We start from the raw sequence: 8,245 nt of genomic DNA, 5'->3' as shown, positions 1-8,245 counted from the left end.
GGGGACTCCGGGCACCTTCCAGTGTCCCTTCCCTCAGCCCGCCGGGACTCCGCGACGCAGCCGCCGCCGCCGCGGCCACCGCCCGAGGGGAACCGCGGACAGGACGCCGGCGGGAGCAGCGGAGCGCGGCCCCCGCGCAGAGCGTCTCCCCGCTGCGCCCCGAGACCCGGGCTTCCGGGCCCAGACGCCCCCGCTGCCTCGCCAGGTGCACGGGACCGAAGTTCTTGGAGAAGGAAGTGCACCTCTTCAAGGTAAAACTGTCCCCTTCCCTCGGAGAGAGGCTCGCCCGGGCGCCCGCGTGGCTGCGCTGCCTCCGTCTCCCCCTCGGGAGGGGTGCGCTGGGGACCCCGACATGAGCAGCTGCGCCGTGGCGTCCAGCAAACTTTCCGGCTCTTGCAGACTCAGAGCGAATGGGGGCGAAGGAACACGTGCGGAGGGTCTCCGGTCCCCTGGCTCCCCCGCTACCCCCCCAAAAAAAATTAAGGAAGAGAGGACAGGGAGCGTTCACGCCGCGTCAGGTGCGCCGCGTGCCGGGGTCTGACCCGCGTCCTGCTTTACGCGGCAGCCGCTTGAGCGTCCGCGAAGCGCGGGTTCAAATCTCGCGGTGCTACGGGCGAGCGGGAGGCGCTGTTCCGGCCGCCCGGCCCCGGCCTGCGAGCTGTCAGTGGGCAGCGGGCTCCTTGTCTGGGTGGCTGGGCCATGAGCGAAACGACCAGGGCCCTGTGTCAGGTACACAGCAGATGCCTAAGAGAGGCCGAGAGACGCCTTCGGTCCCATCTCTTTGGCCACTTGGCCTGGTCCAGGAACCACGGGGCGCCGAAGACTTGGGGCTTCGTGGGGGAAGAGCCGGGGGGACATGAGCAGTGGGGTCTGAACCTGTCACTTACAAAGAGCATTTCTCAAGGGAGAGGGGAAGAGAGGAGGACGCATGACCCCGGGGCAGTTTTTCTGTCTCTGGGTTCTTCTGCAGATGAAGCCATCGATGATGGAGCAGGAACCCCTTCTAACCCTGGGGTCTGGTGGGTGGCTGTCAACATGTCTACACAGCCCACATTCAAAGCCAGAGCAAACTGTGGAGGTGGGTTTGTCTCCTGTTGGGAGACAGGAGCCAACTCAAAGTTTTCCACCATCCTCCGTCAAGCAGTCGTGAGAAGGATTCTGATGGGATTCTCCTAGGGTTTCACCACTGAGGAGCCCAGGTCCCTGCATTTTGATTGATGCCTAGAATCCAGTTGTGTGTAGGTGGTTGCCAGGAGGAAAAGAAGGAAGATGCAAAGTTGAATTGGTTTAGTGTGTGAGATTTCTGGCCCTGGATACTGCAATGGGTGGCATCTGACAGTGCGAGGGACCCCGGACCTTGGCAACACACCCATTTCATCTCATGATGAGGGAAAGTGAACCCAGGTGTTATGACTTCCTAATGGTCACCCTGTGACTTAGGGGCAGTCCTGATTCAAGAGTCCAGAAGTCTGGGCTCAAAATTTGTCTCTCTTCCTTGCGTCTGGGTTGCCAAAGAGAAGGGGAATCAGGTTTCCTGCGCCCCTGGGCAAGGCGTTTGAGGAGGTGCTGTGAAGACCCATGTTGGAGTGTTGGCCTGTGAATCACTGAGCCGGGGAAGAGACTGCCCAGGAATGGATGGGCAATGGAGGAAGAAATCCAAAGGCTTGTTGAGGGCTGGGGGTGTGAGTGGTGGATCCAGAGGAGAGAGAATGTTTCTAATATGAAACATACAAACTATATACACAAACATATACAAATTTGATATTGTATAATGTGTTTCTTACTGAGGTTTGTGGTCAAAAAAGTTTGAAACACTATGATCCCAATAATGTTTCTGTCTCTGAGAAATTCTTGCCTCATGGCTCCAGGTGGCAGGCACTGGCGCATCCTTCCTGTACCTGTACTAACACCTGCACTGGGCCCTTACCTGTCTTGGGAGTGAAAGGCGAGTTGGAGGGAGACCAAGAGTCAGGGAAGAAGCAAGGCTTAGAGGACAGGCCTGCCTGCGAGTGGAGCAGGAGAGAGGGGTCGAGGCCAACGGGCAGCCCTGGGAAAGGGGGCTATGGGTACAAACCCATCTAGGAAACAGGGATGGACCTCGCCCGCTGTCACAGACTGTCCTCTTTGCCATGCCTGGGGCCCTGAAGTGAACTTCACTGCTGTCCTTCTTTAAGGAAGCCCTGTCCGGTGGGGCAAATCAGAGGCTATGTCCCCTGGGGCTGGCTGCTCTCCATCCCCCAGACCCTACAGGACACCCCATCCCTACAAGGGAGTCTGGGCCCCTAGGCACTGTGGGAGATGAGTCAAGATTGCAGAGTGGGGGGGTCTGGGGGGTGTTAGATATGGGGAGCAGAAGTGAGGCAAGGGGAAGACCAGAGAGAAGGGGAGTTTGTAGAGAAAATGGTAAAACGGTTCCTTTTTTCAAAAGTCGAATCCAGGGCAAGAACGGAAACAGTCGCGTTTACTTTTAAAAACTCAGAGCCTCCTTGTGAGAGAGAGAGAGAGAGAGAGGGTGTGTGTGTGTGTGTGTGTGTACGCTTGCTGGAAGGGCGGGCCCTGCGGGCTGGCCTGGGCCTGTGAGAGGTGACTTTTCTCCCTCTCAATGGCCTTACAGTGTATCCTAAAGAAGCTTTTTGTTAAACTTATGAATAGGTGGATTTGGGCTGTGTGATGCTGGCCATCATGATTTGGATATTTGGTTACCTTTGAGGTTACATGTTTTCCTTTTAAGACACACATCCAAAAAAGAAGCCACCTCTCCTGCATAGGGTTGCTTCAGGGAGGGTAGAGAGGGCACTTGCCTGTCCCTCTGTAACTGACTTGACTTGAGGAGTAAGAAAGAGAAACTCAGGATTGAGCATGTCTGCCATGTCCAGCCTGAGAGACAGCCTATCCTCAGCCCTAGACTCGGGGCCTCTGAGGTGGACATGGCTGTTCCCAGACCACAGATGTCTGGGGTCTTCAGGACCTCTGATGACCCTCAGTTCAGAGATCGCAAACGGGACCGAGGCCCAGAGAGGAGAAGGTGCATGCCCCAGCCCAGCCCAGAGCAAGTCAGTGAGGATCTGGACGGGAACCTAGACCTTTAGACCCTTGTCCCGAAACATACCATGTCCACAGAAACCATTCATTTGTTCATTCATTCATTCGCTCATTCTTTTAGAAGCGCTTGCTACGTAACACACAGTGAATAAAACAATTCACTTTTCCTGCCCTTCCGCTGCTCACGGTCTCCTGGGAAAGACAGGCTGTAACCAACTTGACCCTGACCTCTCATTTCTATACAGTGATTCTCAACTGGGGGGCTATTTTGCCCCCCAGGGAACATTTGGCCATGTCCAGAGATATTTTTTTATTGTCACCATGGCAGCGGGGTGATACCACTGGCATCTGATGGGTAGAGATCAGGGGGACTGCTGAGTACTTACAATGTACAGGACCTTCCCCCAAACAGTAGAGAATTATTTAGCCCAAAATATCAATAGTGCCAAGACTGAGAAACCCTGCTCCAGACCATTTAGTCATTGAGCCAGGCCATGCCCAACTGTGTGCAGCAGCAGAAAGACTAGGGGTGGGGAGGAAGGAGGGAGAGTTTGGCAGGCAGTGAAGGGCGGATGACAAAAGAAAAGAATAAAAAGGCTAAGACCAGCATTGTCAAGTAGAAAGAACTTGGACTTTGGTGGCCGAAATCTAGGTTAAAATCTCAACTGTGAGCTCTTGGGCAAGTCACTTAACTTCTCTGAGCCTCGGTTTCTGCATCTGGGAGAGGGGGCTTGTGGGATGATTCAGAGAGTTCAAGGTAAAGCAAATGAAGACCTGGCACGAAGTAGGCCTGCAATAAAATAGCAGCTGTTATTATTATCTTTGAGGCTTTTAAAGGTCACTTGCTGGAAAATTATAGCATCAGCAGGTGTGGACATGTGATCAAAAGGCCAAAGAATGTTCCCGTTTGGCACACGGTTGCCACAGTAATGCCATCTGCTCGGGGAAGAGGGCCGTGCCGGTCAGCATCTCCCCCTACACACGGCTCCCAGCAAGGGGTGAGAAGACTGGGGAAGGGTTTGCTCTGTACATCCTATAAGGTCTGCAATGAGATGAGCACTGGACTTGGAGCCGTAGGAACTGGGCACTGACTGCTGTGCGACATGAGAAAGTTGCTTCACCTCTCTGAGCCTTGGGTTCCTTATCTGTAAGGTGGAGATGCTAAGGCCTGCCTTCACAGGTCAAGATCCAGTGAGAAATTACTGTCTGGGAAGGTGTCTTGTGGAGCCTAAGCAGGAACCTTTGGTATCTGGTGTGCGCTGTACCTAATCCAGGGCATGACACACAGAGCCAGACTGGTCGAATGAATGAATGAGTGAATGAGCAAATGAATGGACCATCGCACTATAAATTCCTTTTAATTGTTGACAAGGAGAGTAGCCACAAAACCCAGGTGGGCGGTCCTCCACTTTGAAGGAGCCACTCCTCATCCCAAGCAAACCAGAAGAAGCCAGGACCTCTGGGTCCCCCAAGGTCCAGGGTCCAGTTATAGCACCAGGAGACAGCGCTCTCTAGAGGTCACTTCAGATACAGCAATTAAGCTGTGACAGCCCCAAGGCAGGATCCCACGGCCAGTGGGAGGTGCCGATGGGACATCAGAACTGAGGAAGACCAAGCTTCTGAAAAGAGGGCCAAATCAGGATCAGGAACCCAGAGACTTATCTCATGCAGGCACATCACTGAATACCTTCATTTTCCTATCTGTCAAATGGGGCATGTAGTTCCACCGCATGGAGTTGAAGTCACAATAAATTAAGGCTTAACTGAAAGCCACTAGCTAAAGGGGTAGATGTGGGGAATCATCAAGCTTCCCTGAGCCTCCTTAGAATCCTGAAGCAGTAGATCAGAAAGGGTCCTAGGAGACGGAGAAATCACCTACCTCCCTTATTATGCAGATGAAAGACAGTCCCAGAGAGAGGTGGGCTCTTGGACTGGCGGATGTGGGGAGTGTCTGCTTTTGGCAAAGAAACAGTTTCAACGGGGACTGCTAAAACTCCTCCCCCTATGTCACATATTCAGACCAGTAAAAGGCACCGATCACCAAACTACTGTGCCATCTCATCAGAACCCAACTGTGGACAGATTTTGTCCTGGGGCCACCTTTGTCCACCCTTGGGCCACCTCACCTGTCCCTCCAAGGCCTTTGCTGGTTGCCGGGCTTCTTTAGAGAAGAAAGCCCTTTATAAGGGAGCTAGCTGTCCAAGGCAAGGGAGAAGCCAGCATCCCATCTCCCTCAGAAAACTTGGGCTTCCTTGTCCCAGCCTCCACCCTAGGTCATACATGGGGCCATTTTCCCCAGCAAAGCCTGGACCGTGGCCTGACCTTCCCCCTCATGCTCCCCTCCCTGACCAGGTGCTCCCTTCCTACCCCCCCACAAACCCCCTCACTTTGACATGATATCCAGATGGCTCAGGGGAACACCTGGATTTTAGGATGACTCAGGGATATAGTAGATGTTTGTCAGCTAAAATAGGGGCCTGGAGGCCATCATTGGAGGTCTTCGGTCCCTAGATCCAGAAGCATTTGAGGAGATTTTGAAAAACAGGGATGTCTGAGCCCTGATGTGCCTCTCCGCCCCAGGGTGCTTGGGTGGGGACCAAGGTAGGAATCCGTGTTTTTCGAAATCACCGCAGGTGATTGCAATGCAGCCTAGTTTCTGAACCCCCAATTTAAAGCCCCAAACTGTTCTCTAGATGCAATTGGTCCTAAGCCCCACCTTCTAGCCTGGCCTCTGGAGGTCACTTGCCTGCTTTTCCCTACAGGCAAAACTACAGCCACTCCCCTCAGTTTGTCTTTTCAGGGAGTGACAAGGTTAAGGCCAGCTTCCCTCTGTCCTCTCTCCTGCCTGAGACAGGCGCCCCGCTTCCTTAACGTAGTTGTCCTTGACCCTAGATTAAAGTAACACTTATCCCGAGAGGCAGATAAAGTTAAGCCAAGGTTCCCCAAAGTGGGTGCCACAGAACATTCCTTCCAGACAAGGTGCATAGGCCTTGCAGGTAAGAAGGGACTTATTCCCAAGGGTTAAGCAGAATAAAATGGGCCCTTTCCCACAGGACGTCTCAGTATACTGATGGACGTTGGAAATCTCCAGTTTTCTCACATCGAATTTGACCAGGGAACTTTGCTTTCCTAGAGCAGACTGAGGGACTCCCCAAGTCTGTAGAGATTCTGGTCTAGGCAATCAGCCAGGTCTGATCCCTCAGCAAGAATGAGGCTCCATACCAGGGCCCATGGGCAGTTCAGAGAAGAGGAGACTCCCACCAGGCAGGGCTTAAGACCCCAAATCTCCAACGTGGTCACTGACTCAGTAAGCCCTCTCCACCCTAGTGCAGGGCTGGGCCGGACCTCTCCTTTTCCACTCCTACCTGCCACCTTCCTTTTACAGATTGGCCTGCCGGATGCTCATTTTAGTTCCATCGTTTCCTGGATTAAAAAGTAAAAGTCGGGGAGGGAGGGAGGGCGCTCAGTGTAGTTTACTGGGGCTGAGTCCTACCTCTGGACAAGTTCTCTCTCCAGGCCTGGCTGTGCATCCCATACACACATACCCCCCCACCCCCTGCAGTGGGCCAGGGCCTAATCGTGTGCTCTCCTAGCTGTGCGACTTCCAGGGACATCCGTCTCCTGGAGAGTTGGTGCTCGGCAGAGGTCTCTATGAACAGCACCCCCCAGGTGAAGGCGCCCTTTGGAGCCGAGCAGAGCTGTCTACATGCTTGTCTCTGTCCCCTATCCTCACCACTCCATCCCTGGGTGACCCCCCCACCCACCCACCCACCCCAGGCCCACACAGCCCACCTAGGAGGATTCTTCATCTCTTCCCTGAGCCGCCAATTCCACTTGAGACAGCCTCATTCTGGGGTTCCCACTCCCTTCCTCAACCTAGCCTGCAGTGGCTTCTGCTGTCACTTGCTATGTTCATGTTTTAGCAGAGCAGGTCCCATGCTGTGGGGAACCTGATTGCTTAGATTGTCTGCCTACCCATTTCTGAGGGAGAGGAGTGCTGTGTGGGGCTGGGGTTGGGGGTGGGGACGGCCTTGTTAACCAAGGAAGGTCCTCGCATTGGCTCCGAGCGGCTGTCTCTGCCTACTTCGGCCCTCCCTTCTGCTCTCCTCTCTGGGAGCTCCACGGTGCCGCCTCCGGGGCTCCGGGGTTAACCCACAAGGGTCAGTAAGACTCGTGTACTCCAGATGAGGCTCTGGCACCGCTCAGTGGCTGGAAAAAGGTAACTAGTCCCACTGTCCTTGGTCACTGCCCTTAGAATATGCAGCAATCCCTGAAGGTTATTTGCATGTCCCTCCTCAGCCCCCTGGGGATTGCAGAGGCTCTCTGCAGACCTCAGAGATGTGGTCCTGTACACTTAGAATGAAGCCCAGTCCCCTGGTCTACCCTCCCTCACTCACCCGCCTCAGCTACTGGCTTTTCACTTCATTACCACCTCGGGGCCTCCCCTGTCTGGATGCTCTTCCTACGCAGCTTTGCATGGCTGAATCATTATGGTCCAAATGTCACCTCCTACATGGGGCCTTTCTTGACCACCCAACTTAAAGAAAATAAACACCCCCACCCCCACACCCCAGCAGCCCTTCGTTGCATTTTCTTTGTAGCTCATCACCGTCCGAAAGACTCTGGTTGGTTGGTTACCTTGGTGGTGGTGGCTGCCCCCTCCCAGGCCCCATCAAGAACAAAGGCTGCATGGGACAGGAGCCCTGTCTTGATCACCTCCTATCTCTAAAACCTAGAAAATGCTTAGTGCACAGTTGGTGCTCAGTAAAAGTCTGCTGACCAGACAAATGGCTTCAGTCTAGTGCTTTTTGAACCATGATCCAGAGAATTGAGAAGGGGGGAGGGGGCGGTCCATGACATCCCACAGGGACCACAGTGATGAGTCAAGAGGAGAAGTGATTTTGGGGGTCCCTGTGCCAGATCCTATCAGAATAATTCCAATTTTATGTCTTTTGAAAGCCACTGATAGGGTTCATTCTGCTCTTGTCATAAATGAGAAAACCGAAACCTAAGAATATGTCCTGCCATGGGATGTAACACTGGATGGTTTCAGAGCTAGAACTAGAACTCAATTTCCCAACTCCCAGTGCTCTGTCTACTGAACTGGGCAGTTGTCTAGGAACAGTCCCCACCTATCCTGGCCACCTCAGCAGTCACGTCTCACCTGGCCATGGCTCAAGGACTCTACACAGTGAGAGTGGCC

The 8,245-nt window shown here is 53.8% G+C and overlaps 1 protein-coding gene across 1 annotated transcript in view; it reads left to right on the top strand.

Annotated features, from left to right (window-relative positions):
- Positions 1-168: 168 nt before the first annotated feature.
- ACAN (aggrecan) overlaps positions 169-8,245 on the top strand; it is a 51,326-nt gene continuing 43,249 nt past the window's right edge. Inside the window, exon 1 of the mRNA XM_023522998.1 lies at positions 169-251. The gene's annotated coding sequence lies outside the window, so the exon portion shown is untranslated. The remainder of the gene's footprint in view (positions 252-8,245) is intronic.

This window comes from Pteropus vampyrus, unplaced genomic scaffold (genome assembly GCF_000151845.1).
Source record: "Pteropus vampyrus isolate Shadow unplaced genomic scaffold, Pvam_2.0 Scaffold368, whole genome shotgun sequence".
Taxonomy (NCBI): domain Eukaryota; kingdom Metazoa; phylum Chordata; class Mammalia; order Chiroptera; family Pteropodidae; genus Pteropus; species Pteropus vampyrus.
Note: the sequence above shows the minus strand (reverse complement) of the source record. Positions and strands in the feature narration are given on the sequence as shown.